Genomic DNA, 19,753 nt, shown 5'->3' with positions numbered 1-19,753 from the left:
GAAATTGAATTGAAACTTCCTTTAATTCAAACTTCCTTTAATTCAAACTTCCTTTAATTCAAACGTTAAGAGAAAAAAGGGAATATGTCATTAGACGTACTGGGTCTTTTTAACTGCCTTAAGGTCTTCCCGCCAAAATGTTGATTATCCAACTGTACAGTGCACAAAGCTTGGTGAATATTTTGAAGGGAATAATAAATTCCTACAAGTAAATTTACAGAATTCACAAATAAAAATATATTTTGAGATTTGAGATATGTAACTTTTTTTGTAATATTGTAATGTTTTGTTTATAATTGAGACACTATGTGCTTTTGTAGATTTTTTTTTCAACTCAAACTCATACATTTTGAGTGAAAAAATTACTAATACATGTTATTTTATTCCCCGCCCTAAAACGAACCATTAGCCCAACCTTAACCACACCCTTACCCTATCCTCAACCTCATAAACTTAACTTTTATGCCTACACTAAACTTAGCCATAACAACTAACCCTACACCTAAATGGTAATGTTCAAACCTGAAAGTTACCCCAGTTCTAACTAAATGCCCAGTTTGAAATTTGCCCCTAAACCTAACCTCGGGAAACCTCAGGACCAACACAAAAACCTTATAGGGACAGATTTCTTACATTTTTTTTCTATCTTTGTTGGTCCCCACAAGTACACATTAATGTGGATCACACACACACACAACAGTCTTCATGGCACCAGACAGCAGCACACAGCCAAGTGAGATGTGTGAGAGCCCCCTGCTGCCAAGAGGCGGACAGGAAGAAGAAACAAACCCTTTCTAATGGAGACATGACATGCTCGCCAGGGCGGAAACTCAAACAAACGATTAATGGGCCGTGCACCCTTCAGTAAAGCATCCCCCTTTCCCACCCCCCCCCTCTCCCCCCTCAAACCTCTACCCTCTTCTCTTCAGTCCACATACAACAGTGTTGGTCAAGGCTCACAATACCCTGTTTCTGCCAGCCCCTCCTGCCCCCTCCCCCTCCAGTTTGGGTATTGTGGAGACCCCTGAGGGCTAAGGATGGAGGAGTGATTCCAGGCTGCCATGCCACAGCAGTCAATGGGTATTTCAGACTATCAAGTTGGGGCAGTACTCTTGTAGATACCTGATGATACAATTGAGTTGAATCGATAAGGTTTTGATGGCGCTGTGTGAAGACATTTTCATTAGTTAATGATTCTCATAGTGGACGTGATACAGGTCAACGCCCAGCTGTCATGACTTATATAAAATAGTCTCTGAGTTTTCCATTGCTGTTGTAGCCCCACGACAATCCAGTGCATTGCCATGGCCACTCATTCCAGACCAATCGGGAGGTCAGATTTAATGCATGGATGTGTGTGCGTGCATGTGTGCATAGTCATCCTGGCGTCGTGATGGGATTCCTGACGTCAGGGCGGCATTGTCTGACCGGACGGACAGAAGAGGATAAAAGGGCACCCCTCATCCGGCCAGTCTCCTTTCAGCCTTAAGAGCGTTTTCAAAATCCCACGTAGAGCGCAGGAGCTCAACCTTATTTGACCACGCTCGGGTGGAGGATGTGACCTAACGAGCGCCAAATGGGATTAAAGAGGGGTTATTAGACCACAGCTCTGGTGAGACTAGCTGGCCTGGCCCCCTGGCTCTGGGGATGGACACAGCACAACAGCACACTAGAGACGTCTTCCCGAGACGGCTCCCATGACAAACAGTAGCAGAAATAACCCTAGTGGAGCATATAGACGTCTGGTAGACTCGACACTTTTATTTATGAAGACAAATGTGAACGATCAGACATAACTGTAGATGAATCCCAGACCAGCCAAAGCAACAGCAACTCAAATATTCCAGGAGAGTGAGAAATGCTCAAGCTACCAGCAGTCTCCCATCAAGCCTGCAGTAGTCTCCCATTAAGCCTGCAGTAGTCTCCCATCAAGCCTGCAGTAGTCTCCCATCAAGCCTGCAGTAGTCTCCCATCAAGCCTGCAGTAGTCTCCCATCAAGCCTGCAGTAGTCTCCCATCAAGCCTGCAGTAGTCTCCAATCACAAGGGAGCTCCCTATCTGACTAACACCGAGAAGGAGACATGACTGGTGGGGTGGGGTGGGTGGCGGGTCGGTGGAGGTTTGTCCGTCTGTTCTGGTAGCCGCCGCCTCCTGTAAAGCCGGACTAAGTCCAGCGAAGTGGAGCAAAGCCAAGGGAAGGGAAGCCCTTGCGCTCATGTGTTGTGATTAGCAGGTAATGATCTTTGATCTAATGCGCTGACTGGGAAAGTGCGGCTCCCATTGAAATCCGGTGGATGCTTGGCCGACCTGGAGCCAGTGTCACTTCTCGTTAGGGCCCCGGGCTCCGTGACCTTCCCATTGCCTGGCCGGGCCCCCGCCTCTCAGCATGAGCACCCTGCGTAATGATATCAATAGCAGCAGGGGTGCAATGAATACAAATCCGCGTGCAGAATGTTTGGACAAGAATTCGCTCCCAGCCTCCTGGTCCTCCTCTACCCCCCACCTCCTGCACCCCCCCCCTCCCCCCCACCTTGCCCTACTCCCCCTACTCACCCCTCTCTTCCTCACACAAAGGGCTGAGTTGTACATAATCTAGATGGTTGATTTGATGTGGAATGATTGAATCACAATGACACCTCCCAGTGGCTGTTTGGTTGGGAATGTGTGGCTGCCTTTTACACCTCATGACAGTATTATTTACCACAATACAAGTAGTGCTGCCGCTTTATACACACAGAGTACTTGAGTTGGGGCCAGCGGCCAGTAGGGGGCCTCGTCCAAATATTTTCAAATATATAGTTTATCAGTAACTCAAATAGGCTTAAGAGCCTATTTAGAGAACAATGACCCAAATTTTTAGGTACCAGTGTGAGATGTTTATTGTTAATCCCCAAAGACAATTTTGTTTTCAGGTTCTGTTCATACATGTTGGCACAATGACTTCAGAGCCAAGTTCATGCGTCACCGCTCATTCTACTCTAATACACATTGAGAGAGACATCGTCTTCAGACATCAGTAACCACAGGGAATCTGTCGTAGAAGTGTCCCACGTTACCTCTGAAAAGTGACATTTTCACCCGTTTACACAATCCCTTTTTTTTTTATCTCCGACCCAAATCTCTGTTTTTTTTTTTTATCTAAATAAAACTATTGTGTAAAAATGCACTTACTGGTCAGAGTTAAGCAGAATATAAAAGGTGCCATTTTTTAATTTTATAATGAATCAGCATTTTTTTTTTTATTGTCATACAGCCATGGCAAAATGTTAAGAATTGCAGAATCCTTTTTTTTTTTTTTTTTTTATTGCAACACATCGCAAATATGTAGAAATGTAGAAAATTTACTTTTAAAAACAACCTTTAAAAACAAAAAATATTTTGTTTGGAATAGGAAACATAGGCTTCCTATGGATCCTATGGATCACCTACTGTACCACTCAAACCAAACAACACAGCCGTGGAACTCCCATACATCTGCTTACATATAGCCCTATCAGTAAGTAGCTGATTGGGAAATTACATAGTTTTAGTCCTCAGCTAACTATCAGGCCCTAGCCATTCTCAATCAGACACACTGTCCAGTGTTAAGGAAAGCGTGGCTGGAATTCAATTTCCGTCTCTGGTATTGACACAGCCGTAAAGGAGCCCGACAGACGGTGCCCATAACAAAAGCATGTTCATGGAGCAGCCAGCAAACCTAGCAATTAAATCATGGAGGAAAGAGGCTATGGGTCTCTGTGTCTGAATTAACAAGACTGGAAAAAGCTATAAAACACACAGCTATGAGACCTGTTTACTATCAATTACAGGGACATAATGCAGCCACACTGTGAACATGTATGTTCTGCAGCCACGTGCAACACCATTAGGGATCAGGCCATGCAAATGAACTGGACATTCACTGTAACACTTGTTGTTTACAACATGGCTCCTGAGTTATGCAAATCTTTCAATTATTTGTCCACTATTTACTGTGGTATGTTGAATTATTGAAAATATCAGCAACTGATAATCCTGGGAGTTTCTTGGCAGGTTGACAGATTTCAGCAAGGGCTTTTAACCGCTCTACTAACAAACTAACAGTGAGCTGCAAATTTACATTTCAGGCAACTGGAATGTTACCTAGCTCTGACAAAAAGGGTTTTACGTTTTGTACATACATATGTGCCCCCATGTGAATTATCAGGGTCAGATTTTTTCTAAAAAGAAAACATACATTGAGAGACACCAAATACCATTTTTATCTATTTAACCTTTATTAAACCAAAGGGAGGGCGGGTCATGCTGAGAGCAAATGTTTCTTTCACAGATGAGCCCAACATAATCACAAAATACACAATATACTCTAAACAGCTCTTCACATCTCAAGTACTCAAGACACTTTAAAATACTATGTATTACGAAAAGCAAAACACAGACAAACACATTCTGGAAATCAAAGGTCTTCTAGCATGGTTCTGATTTGACCTAGAGGCCCTAATTCATAACGTCAATGTAATTCTTAAGAAAAACTAGGAAAAAGAGAACAAAAAAGGCCCACCCCCTCCAGACCCCCCTTCCTCTCTCTCTGAAAGACATCTCCCACTAAAATGTTCATCGTCTCCACCAAATCTCCCCTCGCCCCTAATACCCCCAGCCTCCCACAGCTCAGACATAGGGGGTAGCACACACAACCAATAACACGCAAGACAATAAGCACATCAAAGTCCTTATCGAGTGAAATACAGTATTACAGTCATGAATGTGCCAAAAAGGGCAGCAGAGATTTCACATTTCTTTTGGCTGAAATTAGAGTGTAAGACATGTGGTGTTGTTGTTGGGCTGTAGGTAATCTGTTCAGGGTCTATGAAACTTCCAAGGATTACCAACAGCCGGTCCAGGTCAAACAGACATCCCAGAGGAACCCAATGATTTCAGACCAATGGCTGAGCAGGTTAGCGTTAAAGCACATGGAGTAGTGTTCACTAGAGTTTTTGCATTTTTCACAGACGAAAGGACCTCCCAGCTTGTTATGTCAATGCCTAGTTTCTTCTCCCATCTTGCCTTACATTTAAGTAAATTAGCAGATGTTCTTACCCAGGGGCGATTTACAGTAAAGAGTGTATGCATATTGTTGTTTATGGCCCATTGTGGTAATTAAAGCCAGAACCCTGGTATTGCAAGTGCCATGCTCAACTAAGTAATCCACATAGCACCTTGATAAAATCTGTTCAGAGTTGGGTTGACGGACAGATAAATGTCACATACATTTCCTTTGAGGTCGAGGCACATTTTGAAACAACCATCAGAACGAGCAGACTAATCTCTTCAGTAGGGTGGATGATTAGGTGTAGTCTGGGGTGCATTGGGCTGAGAAGACTGCCGTCTAGCCCCAACCAGAGGCAGGACCCTTCCCAGAGACTCCACCCTCCCGCCCACTCAGACACGGCGTATCCGGACCCTCATCTTGGTCTCTCATTTTTACGTTGCAACAGCTATGTGACGGGGACTAGGGTCACAGTTCTATGCTGACATATCCTTTGGGGTGTAAGGAACGCTCCCTTTATTTTACTAGCACCTGGACCACATCTTAAGACTACCTGGCCTGGTGACTCCTGGCTGTCCCTGTCCAAGTTCCACTTAGTTGTGTTGCAGATCTTCTGCCTGATTACTCCTGTTGATTAATCCCATTGCCTGGTTATGCAGCTGATCTGGACAGCCCTTAGGTGGTTTCTATTACATTTGAGAAATTCCTAGGTTAGTTAGATTTGTTTCACATATAATTGGCCAGGTGTAGCTCAGAAATGGAGTGGTCATGCTAAACGGTCAGAACGTGTAGTCAGAGTTTTTTTCTTGATCGATAGAGCCCCTTTGATGTCTTACAAGGTGTCAGCAACCAACCCAAGCAGGGGTATGTGATCTTACATGGTGATATTGAACCATTCATGTTTAAGCATATTTAATAAGTAAACAAATCTGTATCTGTGAGTCTGGCGTTGGGTACGTAGCGAGGGTCACGTAACCAGAGTGTAAAAGTCACAGTGATGAGTGTTGAAGAGCGGTCAATAAGATCCAGTCTATTAAGTGGCTTTTTAGTGGCACATATAGGCCTACATCAACCATGTCCACACACAACCAGACAGTGCATTGTCCCCCTTGGTAGGCTAAAACATTTTAAAGGGGCCCATAAAACCTCAAAACGTTCTGCAGCCGTTGAGAGCATCTTCAGTCACTAACCTTTGACTCTATGCACACATACCCACCTCTATCCACAATCACAAACAATTACACCGTAAAAAACAAACTGATTTATAAATAACATGAACACACATATAGTATAGTGACACCACACACACGCATTCACACACATCCATCACATTCCTTGCTGATGCTACTGTTTATAACAACCTGGTGCTACCCCTGTCTATAAGAACATGAACCTAAACCCCTGCTGTTTATAACAACCCGGTGCTACCCCTGTCTATAAGAACATGAACCTAAACCCCTGCTGTTTATAACAACCTGGTGCTACCCCTGTCTATAAGAACATGAACCTAAACCCCTGCTGTTTATAACAACCTGGTGCTACCCCTGTCTATAAGAACATGAACCTAAACCCCTACTGTTTATAACAACCCGGTGCTACCCCTGTCTATAAGAACATGAACCTAAACCCCTGCTGTTTATAACAACCCGGTGCTACCCCTGTCTATAAGAACATGAACCTAAACCCCTGCTGTTTATAACAACCAGGTGCTACCCCTGTCTATAAGAACATGAACCTAAACCCCTGCTGTTTATAACAACCCGGTGCTACCCCTGTCTATAAGAACATGAACCTAAACCCCTGCTGTTTATAACAACCCGGTGCTACCCCTGTCTATAAGAACATGAACCTAAACCCCTGCTGTTTATTACAACCCGGTGCTACCCCTGTCTATAAGAACATGAACCTAAACCCCTGCTGTTTATAACAACCTGGTGCTGCCCCTGTCTATAAGAACATGAACCTAAACCCCTGCTGTTTATAACAACCCGGTGCTACCCCTGTCTATAAGAACATGAACCTAAACCCCTGCTGTTTATAACAACCTGGTGCTGCCCCTGTCTATAAGAACATGAACCTAAACCCCTGCTGTTCCCCCACACATTGTCTTGGTACTGGTACTCCCTATAAACAGCCATGTTGTTGCTATTCATATCAATTGATATTTATTCCTCTTTTTTTATCACTGTACAATTTACAAGACCTGGATCAAATACCATTACATATTTGTATTTCTGAATTTTTCATTTAATTAAATTACTCAAAAAAGATCGTCTTACATTTATTAATTGACTGTATTTGAGCATACTTTGTAAAAGTACTGATATTTTTTTGCAATTATTCCAGTTATTTTTACAAGCAATAGATATCCTCAATGTTCAATCATTTATATTAAAATGAATAGGTTGTGTTGGAAAATATAGCCTAACAACATTTTAATTAACAACAAGTTAAATATACACTCACCTAAAGGATTATTAGGAACACCTGTTCAATTTCTCATTAATGCAATTATCTAATCAACCAATCACATGGCAGTTGCTTCAATGCATTTAGGGGTGTGGTCCTGGTCAAGACAATCTCCTGAACTCCAAACTGAATGTCAGAATGGGAAAGAAAGGTGATTTAAGCAATTTTGAGCGTGGCATGGTTGTTGGTGCCAGGCGGGCCGGTCTGAGTCTTTCACAATCAGCTCAGTTACTGGGATTTTCACGCACAACCATTTCTAGGGTTTACAAAGAATGGTGTGAAAAGGGAAAAACATCCAGTATGCGGCAGTCCTATGGGGGCGAAAATGCCTTGTTGATGCTAGAGGTCAGAGGAGAATGGGCCGACTGATTCAAGCTGATAGAAGAGCAACTTTGACTGAAATAACCACTTGTTACAACCGAGGTATGCAGCAAAGCATTTGTGAAGCCACAACACGCACAACCTTGAGGCGGATGGGCTACAACAGCAGAAGACCCCACCGGGTACCACTCATCTCCACTACAAATAGGAAAAAGAGGCTACAATTTGCACGAGCTCACCAAAATTGGACAGTTGAAGACTGGAAGAATGTTGCCTGGTCTGATGAGTCTCAATTTCTGTTGAGACATTCAGATGGTAGAGTCAGAATTTGGCGTAAACAGAATGAGAACATGGATCCATCATGCCTTGTTACCACTGTGCAGGCTGCTGGTGGTGGTGTAATGGTGTGGGGGATGTTTTCTTGGCACACTTTAGGCCCCTTAGTGCCAATTGGGCATTGTTTAAATGCCACAGCCTACCTGAGCATTGTTTCTGACCATGTCCATCCCTTTATGACCACCATGTACCCATCCTCTGATGGCTACTTCCACCAGGATAATGCACCATGTCACAAAGCTCGAATCATTTCAAATTGGTTTCTTGAACATGACAATGAGTTCACTGTACTGAAATGGCCCCCACAGTCACCAGATCTCAACCCAATAGAGCATCTTTGGGATGTGGTGGAACGGGAGCTTCGTGCCCTGGATGTGTATCCCACAAATCTCCATCAACTGCAAGATGCTATCCTATCAATATGGGCCAACATTTCTAAAGAATGCTTTCAGCACCTTGTTGAATCAATGCCACGTAGAATTAAGGCAGTTCTGAAAGCGAAAGGGGGTCAAACACTGTATTAGTATGGTGTTCCTAATAATCCTTTAGGTGAGTGTAATATAGTCCCAACAAGAAGAAGAATATTCAGTCTGCCTAAAAAGTCTAAACTGGTCAAATATATTAACTCCATGTCTCATCCCTGCATCTCTTATCTATTGTGTGTGCACACACAGACCCATTACTTCCAATGCCAAATGCCCTCACAGCATAGCTGACTGTAAATCCCAGTGTAAAATAAGTTTTTATTTGAAAACAAAACCCATGATGCAGTTTTTCAAGATTTTGGAAAAGTATTTGAAGTAACTGGACATTATATTTGACCGAGGTCTGGTATATATTATTTGTAATACCATTTTTTTAATCTTATGTAAGAAACCCATTGAATCTATCAGCATTATAAGACAGGCAGCATTTCTTTGAAATATAGTTACACTATATTTTTCAAAAGGAATGGAATCCTAATAATGACCACTAAGATAAAAGAGGGAAGATGGAACTTAAATAGAGACGGTGATTAGGAACACAAGAGAGGGCAAGAACAAGGTGAGGGCATGTTTGCTGTGCCAGCAGGTGACAATTCACCTGGTGTACCAGGTATGCATTAGTCCTTGGTTACAAAGTTAGGATGAAAACCAGAAGGGGCTTCTGATAAAAATGAACAAGGCTAAGATTACTTAGTCAGCTCAATTCTATTAGATCTGCAATGAATGAGTGATGATGTAAAAACATGTGCGAATGTTCAAAAGATCTGTTCTTCGGTGTGGTCATATCTGTTGAATTGTTGTGTAGACACTGACGGGGATTGTTGGGCTTTGTAAAGTGACTGAGTATAGCTGTTTACCCGGGCTGTTATCCTCCCACTGATTCTGTTACGCACATGTGGGAAATAGTCTGAACCTTGTATTAACGTTGCAAAAAACTTTTCATCATATTATTTAAAAACTTCGGCTGTTTCTCTAGATAATACATTTGACCTTTGTGTTCCATATAGTCGGGATACATTATCTCGGCTCTGGCAGACGTCAGGCAAATATTTATTTGTTTATTTAAAATTGGCGACATTCACCGCCAGGTTCAACTAACTTTGACGTCGTGCTCCATTGAACACAACGACATCCGTCTTTATGTGGCAGCCATCTAGCTTCTATACAAACTACATATTCCGGCCAGATTAAAACCCTAATTTGGAAAGAATGCGAGCATGAAAAAAATCATCACCACCAATTATTTACCTCAATCTTACAATTCACATGTAGCTAGTTAATTACAACACTGTACCTCTTTCACGACTAGCCGGTCTGCAGGTCTTCTCGCTCTTTTCTCGTGCTTGTATTTGTATTGCTGTGTCTTGAAAGGTTGAAATCGGAGGATACTCATCTGTAATATATTCATCTGTAAATATCTAAATTTTTTAAGTGTGCATTACGAACCCAAAACAGGTCCAAACAGATGGGCTTTAGTGCTATAGTTATTAATGCAAAACTGATTTGCTGTAGCTGATAGTAGTGGACTCCAGTTCTGTGAAATGTGAGTACAACCTGTGGTTATAGAATGAGACCCCTGTACGTTTCTTCGTAGCTGGTTAGTTTGAAGCAATTTGTGAGCTAGCTGCAATATAAACAATCCTTTCAATAATGTCACAACTCACACAAATCTACCTTTCAGTGTAAGTACACACACCGTGCAATAATTAAGACATCTCAATGAAATATAGCTGTGATAAACCTGGAGGAGGACCCAAGGTTATTTGGCCTCCATGCCAAATTGCAGAAGTTGTTTTAAGCTACAAGTCAACAACTCTCCAGAAGTAGACATTTCCTATGTCATCACCCTATTTGGATATCATGGCATAGGAATCAAACTTCTAGTTATATTATACAAACTACAGATGCCGACATTCATGAAAGTATTGGGTCAAGCGTTTTTTTCTTTAGGCTCGATGTTCCACAAGTTTGGATTTGCATTTACTATGAGGGAGATTTACATAAAATAATGTGGGTTTCCCCGGGAGACTAGAGTTGTTTTCTACGGAGACAGATAGTTGTGTGGCACTCTGTTGTGAGTTTGAGGAAGAGCTGAAGCAACAGAGGAAGCATGCAGAGAACTGTCTGGGCAGCGGTTTCCAAACATGGGTTTGGGCCAGTGTGAGTTCCCTTGAGAAAAGCTTTACTAATACTATCAAACAAATCAAAAAAATTATTCCATGCAATTAATCTGACTGAACAGGCATTAATACTATACGTGTCAGTGTGAATCTTTTCTGATATATTTGCATTATTTGTATGGCATTTTTGCTTGGTTTTGCTGTTCTGCAAATGTCAATTTAGTGTTTTTAAATTGTTTATTGTTGTCTTTGAACTTTAACATTAAAAGAGTAGAGTGTTTTTTTTGTGTGTGTGTGTTTCTCACAAAACTTAAAATGCCCGAAAATTTATCACAGTGGGCCTTTGAGGGCAAAAGTGGGGCCTACATTATGTACCAGAATTCGTGACGGACGTGAACTTGTAAAGTTAGCATTTTCAATAGCTTGTTGTAGCACCACCATCTGGCCAATCAGTGTAATATTGTAAATCCCTAATCTCTATGGCAAGATGTACGGTGCCATTTACCCAGGTTCAATCAAAATCAGTCTACGGGTATCTGAGATATGAATGCATGCATACACATACAGTACGTGCATATGTAGACACATTCATAGTCACCTCCTTCATTTCGTTGTGGAGTACCACTACTTGATGATTCAGAGAATGAAACATAATGTAACTACGTGAATTCCATCCTTAATTTAATTCTTCTTTTGGGACATGCGTTTGTATGAAACAATTGTTGTTCGTGGCAAATTACAAAGACAAGAAAATAGCAGTTTTGTCAAGATTATTGAATGTCCTGTTTTTGGATGGTTTATTGACATGAAGAATGTTATTTTCTTTGTCATTATTATTTCTTTTTTCTTATACAGCAAAAGCAAGAGAGATGCATCAAACCTGCTGTAGAAACCCATTCAGATGGATAAAACAAATCTGGATTCTTTTAAATATTCATTAGCTAATGTGTAGCCATTTTAAAGGGCCTGTTTGGCACTTACAATGTGGCTTGGACTCCCATCTCCACTCCGTTCACACCCAGACCCTCCTCCAGTCAAAAGCTTTTTGTTAAAGTACATAGTCAAGTACACCTCAAATGCATTAGCATTACTACAGCTTATGTAAATGAACCCCTTGTCCTTTCAAACAGAAATCAACAACTTCATTTTAATGGCTATTTTAGATGCTTTTTCATTGCAGCGATACTCTATATTGAATGGCTATTGTGTATACAATTAAAGGATATGCCCGTGCAATACCTAGTCAATTATGTTTTTATTATATTATGTATCTCACAATCCAATCTTGTTTCAGTGTATTCGCTGAAAGTAAAAGTGCCCTTTAAATGTTTCATCTGTGTTGAAAAGTGATCTGGCATTCAACTTAAGGAGAGGACAGATGAAGATGGATCGATGCATCTGTGTCTCAGTGAAACATAAAGGGAAGTCTAGATAAGCAAGGAGCACCCCTTATTCATCAGCGGCCAGACTGACTGCCCATGAAGAGCTGTCATACACCAGGCAAACCGAAAGAGATGGTAGAGCCACTCACCAGAACACACGTAACTACACTTGCCTACCATAAACTGGAGTCACAACACAGAGGGCAACTCGGGCAAGTGTCTGTTTGTGTGTGTGTGTTGTAACTGTCTTCCAGTCTGTTTCTGAGTATGTACATCTCTGTTGTGTGTGTGTTGTAACTGTCTTCCAGTGTGTTTCTGAGTATGTACATCTCTGTTGTGTGTGCGTGCGTGTGCGTGTGTGTGTGTGTTGTAACCGTCTTCCAGTCTGTTTCTGAGTATGTGTATCTCTGTAGTGTCTGTGTGTCACGTCAGGGTCACAGCAATAACTGCAGTTGATCCCCCTCCCCTTCAGAGAAAGACAAATGAATAGTATTGTTATCTATGATGCATTTGTGTCTTTGATGTGGCCAACTCTGGCCCCTGAGTCATTGGACCCAGAGCACTGACTTTGGGTCCTGTCAGGAGCGCTGGAAGAGGAAGGAGGGGAGGAGCGGAGAAGGGATGGATTGACAGCTCGGCCTGGTCAATGTCTCCTAACATCCAGACCCGCACTACCCCACACATCCCTCCATCCCTCTCTCTCCTTTCCACTCCTCTCCTCAAGGGAGCAGCTTTTCTCCGGGCCCTCCCTGACATGAGCTGCAGAGCCTGTACTGTAGGTAACTCACAGCAGACCCCAAACCTTGTTCCAGTCTTTACGTTTATCCACCAATTCAGTCTCCATCGCGCTCTTTGTTCTTGCTGCATGCAGTCAATTGTCCATAAATCAACTGGCTCCTGGTGTTTGATGTCTCTGCTCTGGATATCATTCCATCCTGTTATTACAACCCTGGCAATACCTGCTGGCTCATGTACACACACATACACACACACACACACGCAAACAGAGTCTACTACTGATCAATCTATAGCTGGAATGTTGATAAATACATACAGTATAAAACCTACAGTACATTGAGCTTTATGGATTTATATAGCCCATAGGCTATACATCATATTAGGAAGTATAGGTTCAGACACCACACTTCTGAAGCCAGGCTGACTCTGAGACCAGAGAACTCAGTGGTAGTGCAGTTGTCATGTATCCTAACGTGTAGCAGGATGTATGGCTGGCAGAACCATGTATGGGAAATAGTGACTCTTTACTGCACACTCACAGTCTCATGAATGAATGATGCAGGAATAGCTGTGGGAGACGAGGCCGGCCCTGAGGAGTTAGAGGAGGACACATTAACAATGTCGCTAAGCGCTGGCTCCCTTCCGTAAGTGACAGTAGCCAAGGTGACAGAGAGAAAGGGAAAATCTCTTCCATATCTTGGTCCATTATTGTTTCAGCTGGATGTTTTTCCAAACGGATTCTTTTTGCTTTGCGGACGCCTGCTGTGAATATCTGACCCAATTTGCGGATCATTCATTAATGTAGTCTTCCATCTAAATCACAGTCAGAGTTTCATCTTGATGGGATTATAAAATTATTTGAGGAATAAACTGTGTGGTAGGGTATCATGCTTGGAATATTAACCATGCTTAGTACACTAATCAATCAATCAAATGTATTTATAAAGCCCTTTTTACATCAGCAGTTGTGACAAAGTGCTTTTAAAAAAGACCCAGCCTGAAAGCCCAAGGAGCAGCAACAGTGTTGGAGCACAGTAGCTAGGAAAAACTCCCAACAAGGGGCTAGAATACTAGAGAGGAACTAGGCTCGGAGGGATGACCAGTCCTCCTAGATAGATTCATACCCTAGTCCTATCAATACACTACACAGCCCTATTCGTACCCTAGTCCTCTTTATACTCTAGTCCTATTCATACCCCACGAGTCATATTCATACCTTAATCCTAGTCAAACCCAAAGGAGTCAAATTCATACCCTATTCCTATTTATACCCCACCCAGTCATATTCATACCCTAATCCTATTCATACCCCACCCAGTCATATTCATACCCTAATCCTATTCATACCCCACCCAGTCATATTCATACCCTAATCCTATTCATACCCAACCAGTCAAATTCATACCCTAATCCTATTCATACCCCACCCAGTCATATTCATACCCTAATCCTATTCATACCCAACCAGTCATAATCATACCCTAATCCTATTCATACCCAACCAGTCATATTCATACCCTAATCCTATTCATACCCCAACAAGTCATATTCATACCCTTATCCTATTCATACCCAACCAGGCATATTCATACCCTTATCCTATTCATATCCCAGCACCACTCAAGGGAAACAAGGTCCAGATGGCCTGCAGGTCCAGCGGTCTACCTCTTCCACTGGCCAGCTTATCTTCAGCTTCACTTCACTTCAAGGGATCAGTGACAGCCCTGTTAATTAACACCTTTAGCCTGGTTCCCATGAAGGACGGACAAACCTATAGCAGCCTAACAAAATACATCCAAATTCTGTCCACATGTGAAATATATCCAATCAGTGAAATATCAATTTCTTAACAAGGAATGCACTTCTGTATTCAGTTATTCTATCCTTCGTCATCCTCTTTACCATCATCATCAGTTCCAGGGAGATTTCCTCACAGCTGCGTGATAGCCCCACTGGGGTGACTCTAGCCTCGTTCTCTGCCCTCACCGGAACTGAGTTTCTGACCTTGTGGTCATTTGTCCAGGACCCTGCCTCCTTGTTCTGACCCTTTACAGCCCGGAGAAATGAGTCTGCCCTTTTGATCTACTCTGGGTTTGCAGTCAGTGGGAGTCATTTAGTCAGCCAAATAAATTGCAATGGTTTTCAAAAAAGAAATAAATAAGCAAGATGTCTGCCAATTACAGGTGGCTACACTGGACTTAGTTCACATTCTCCAATTACCCAGGAACAGAAAAAACGAATGGATGAAATACAATAGATTCAAAGTAGCAAGGTATCTACTTTAAATGATTTAAGAAACTCTGGAAATTGTGTCTTCAGCATAACATAACGTTGTCTGGATAAGATGAATGGAGGCTGAAGAGGATGTCTGCCTTTTGTAGCTTTCTACTTTTGTTCTTCTTCTAAATGGGTGCTTGGAATGCATGTATTGCTGGACCAGTAGGTCAACACTGAAATATAATGATAATGATTCATAAGATCACCAGGAATTGCCTCATTAAATCAAGGCCAAATAGGAAAATAAAATAAGTCACTGCCTTACATTTTTGCCTCTTCCTGGATCATTGATGTGGAGGGCCATGGGCGGGTCCAGGGTGTTTATTGATGGATCTTCACCCTATAGGGCAGTGTGCTGCGTCCGATAGGTCATGTTCTGTCCACTGCACACTTTCCGGACATGTCCGGCGTCTCTGCCCTCGCCCATGCGGTCTTGGCCTCCTCACCCCTCCGTCCAACACCCCCTCCTAGCCCCCTTGGCGCCATGCTGCACTGGTGGTCAGGGCCTGCGTGCCAAGAGGCGGAGTGGGGGAGGGGACAGTGGGGAGACGGGAAGAAGGGGCCAGTCCATTTGCTGCACTAAAGTTTTAAAGAACTTGAATTCTAGTTCCTTCAACTGCAGATACATGTGGCTGATGATATACCCCTCATTTACATAATGTAGTTTGCTTCCAATGCCTGATGCTGCCCACACAGGGCTACTACAAAATAACTGGACATGTTGCAGGGTTGAAATGAGTGCCTTTCGTAGCCATTTGATCAATAGAAATTGATATATATTAAATATAGTTTCCTCTAATATAAACCACATGGACTATTTTATATTTCAGATTGTGCAGAAATTAACTGCACAATGTATACATTTCTCCTGGTTTTTCCTAATTCTGTGAAGTTAACATATTTCATCAAAGAAGGTTTACAATATGTTGGACGTCATTCCTAAATTATTATTTAATCCTGTTATTTCGGATTAATTTAGTATGTCCCATTTTAAGTCAACCATGTTAGGTACGTGAATGTTTTTATTCTGAATAAATATTGCACACCAAATTGACAGATACTAGTTTGAAAACAAATAACCTGTCAGTTTACTCATGTTAGTATGGAAATATAAGTGTCAAACGTATAACATAAACCAAGTTATACAAACTTAAACAAGCTAGAAATTCATTGTACCTACATTTAATTTAGCTATTGGACTTCATTTTTAAGTTGAAACAAAAAGACAAAAAAAGGCCATTACTGTACTAATTTCAAAAAGCACCCAATTGGTTGAACGACGTAGCACTGCACAGAGTGGTTAAACATGTTGTTGATGTGACCTGGGGTTGTCCAGGTGTATAAGGTGGTATATGTATTGCTGCAGCATAGCTTTGAATCTGGCCCGCTGCTCTTTCAGCAAAAACCTCTACACTTTTCCACTTTCCTGTACATTACAGCTTAGGAAACGCCTGAAAAAATTTTGTTCACATCTTTTAATCCATGAAGAATGACACTTTTCCACTACAAATTGTTGCTCTGTCATCATTTATAGAACCAATTACAAACATCCAGAATCTGAAAACAAAGACACCAAAGAAAAGCTCACCAGTAGTCAACTTTCTCTTAGTGGGTTGAGGCAGAGCCAATGATTACAGCGCCACCACATGGAAACATTCACTGCAAGGCTGCATAGAAACCATGGCCTGAGGCAATAGTCAGGACAATAAGTGTTCCTTAGATAGACCTACATTATCGTACCTTAAGAGCACAGCGTTCCCTGGTCATCCTGATGAATTACCAAACGTACTACGTAACGTTCAAATAATACTGTACAACTGTAAATATAATTAAAGATGGTTTATCATTAGGGTTAGCTTTAGGACTACGACTAAGATATTTCATACATGACATCTGTAGAATGGTGACTATTTAAAAGTAAGGACTTTATGTTTGTTTATGTTAGAATGAAAGTTGCATAAACTCTGACTGATTTTAAAACTGATTTTAAAATTTAAATTGGTTAATGATGAGAAAAATATTCAAAGGATACAAAGAACCTCAACATCACTTATTCCTAGCAAACGCAAGATAAAATAGCAACTTGTTGTGCACCAAGATTCAATTTAATAAATGACTCTAAATCTTGAATTCATTTTTCTAGATTTTCTATTGCTATTTCATGTGCCTGGATGTATTGTTATCTTGGCTTGCTGTCTTTGTTGCGCTATGTGAGGTCAGTGATTATTTTGATTTTCAGTGCCTCTCTGATCCTGGAGAAGACAAATGAAGTGCCTAACCACGTAGAGGCAGGACGTTCTGAGAGGGTGAAAAGAGAGTGGGAAAACATTCCTCACACGGAAAGAAAGAAGGAACCATATTGACAAAATTTTTCTAACATGTGCAGATATGTGTAACATCAAACTGAGATTAATTATATTGTAAACATAAATAGATGGCACGCCATATATTTCTATCTACAGTGTGTGTTTATTTGATTCATTACAGATTTTTCGAAAATGACTTGTATTATGAAAGTGGGGAAGAGAAAAAATGGAGTGAGCAGCTTGACATCAACTATAAATACTCTTAGACTTTTGAGGGCCTTTTTCATAAATAGGATTTAATCAACTTTAATATCAAATAAATAAGAGGAGTATTGTCCTTGTGACATTTCGGTAATGTAATGAAAGAAACCTACATCTTTCATGCCACATAATCATGGGAACAAAGGGCTGGCATTAAAACTAATCACACACACACTGAATGTGTCCAACTAGGGGAAGATGTTTGAATATCTCAGTCGTAACAATGATTAGGACTTCCCAAACCCTGGAATCCCATTAACCTACCAGCTGCTCCTTGATATGGCCAAGCCAAAACACACTTGGGCTTTTATTTCTCATAAATAATACAAAACACATGAGGAAGAAGGTGGAGGGACCAATGGGGAAAGGGAACCTTGTTCATTTCTAAAGCACTCAAGTAGAACCCGATGTGTTAGGAGTGTTCGGGAAGCCAAAGGGTCGCTTTAGGAAGTCAGGGTCGGCTCTGCCGGAGAGGGGAGGAAGGTGTTGACTAGATGCAAACGAGTTGGGCTTGTGAATAGTGACAGTGGGACTGATAACCTACTTTCCACCCATTGAGTGGGACGTCTTTATATGGGCTTTCTGATCGGGCCTCAGGCACCTGAGCCTCCCCCCAAAATAACCCCCAGTGTATTGCATTGGTTCCCGTCCAGACTTGCCTTCACCTACTCCAGCAAAGACGCCACGTCTCTGTTCAACTGCACATGCAGCTCGACAGCTTCAAACTAGGTACAGGGGCCAATCAGCGTCAATGTTCAATAAATGTGAGAGCCGTGGAAGATTCGGATTCATTTTGGTTCCTTGTATGTTCAGTTATATTCAGTTATGTTCAGTTTCAGGTGATTATTTTCTGATCATGTTTTTAGTGATGTGGGCATCAATATATGCGGCAGGTCATATTTAAGCCATAAGACACGGGTGTGATATATGGCCTGGACAGAACTTAGCCAAGATGCATGGTTACTAATGCAATTAGAGCAGATAAAAGGGGATGCCAGGATTCAACCCTCTTGATTGATAATTGACCATCTATTGCATCATGTAATTTCTTTGCAGTTAAAATATTTATTTATTTCTAATTGGCTGCACTGTACCAAACATATTTTCCTTTTATATATGTGTTTATCCCTTTTCATTATGGATTCAATTCATCTTCAGCACTTTTATCTACCTTCTTGATCCTAACTAGTTTTCTCATGGCTCTACAGCAAACCTATAATATATGTATAAACAAACAATATCATATCTGTGTATAGAATAGAATAACACTATTAAACCCCAAGGGAAAATGCAGGTGTTAAAGCAGCAGCCACATTTACAATGAACATATCACTAAAATACAATATAACTAGATATGGATACAAATCATTTCAAACAGAAGAATAGCAGAAATAATTATATATTTAAAAGTGCCAATATACAGATGGAGAAATAGCACCTATTGTGTTTGGGGGATCACTGGCTGATGGTGGGGCTGGTGGTGGTATTACGGTCACTGGCTGATGGTGGGGCTTGTGGTGGTATTACGGTCACTGGCTGATGGTGGGGCTGGTGGTGGTATTACGGTCACTGGCTGATGGTGGGGCTGGTGGTGGTATTAGGGTAACTGGCTGATGGTGGGGCTGGTGGTGGTATTGGGGTAACTGGCTGATGGTGGGGCTGGTGGTGGTATTAGGGTAACTGGCTGATGGTGGGGCTGGTGGTGGTATTGGGGTAACTGGCTGATGGTGGGGCTGGTGGTGGTATTAGGGTAACTGGCTGATGGTGGGGCTGGTGGTGGTATTGGGGTAACTGGCTGTTGGTGGGGCTGGTGGTGGTATTAGGGTAACTGGCTGATGGTGGGGCTGGTGGTGGTATTGGGGTAACTGGCTGATGGTAGGGCTGGTGGTGGTATTAGGGTAACTGGCTGATGGTGGGGCTGGTGGTGGTATTGGGGTCATGGGTGCTGTCGTTGTACAATCTGATGGCTGTCATACAATACATATCATATCTGTACATTCATATAATAAAGTTTAATTCTTAATTGGAGCCAT

This window comes from Esox lucius, chromosome 14, assembly GCF_011004845.1.
Source record: "Esox lucius isolate fEsoLuc1 chromosome 14, fEsoLuc1.pri, whole genome shotgun sequence".
Classification (NCBI taxonomy): domain Eukaryota; kingdom Metazoa; phylum Chordata; class Actinopteri; order Esociformes; family Esocidae; genus Esox; species Esox lucius.
The sequence above is the reverse complement of the archived record's forward strand: the minus strand, read 5'-3'. Positions refer to the sequence as shown.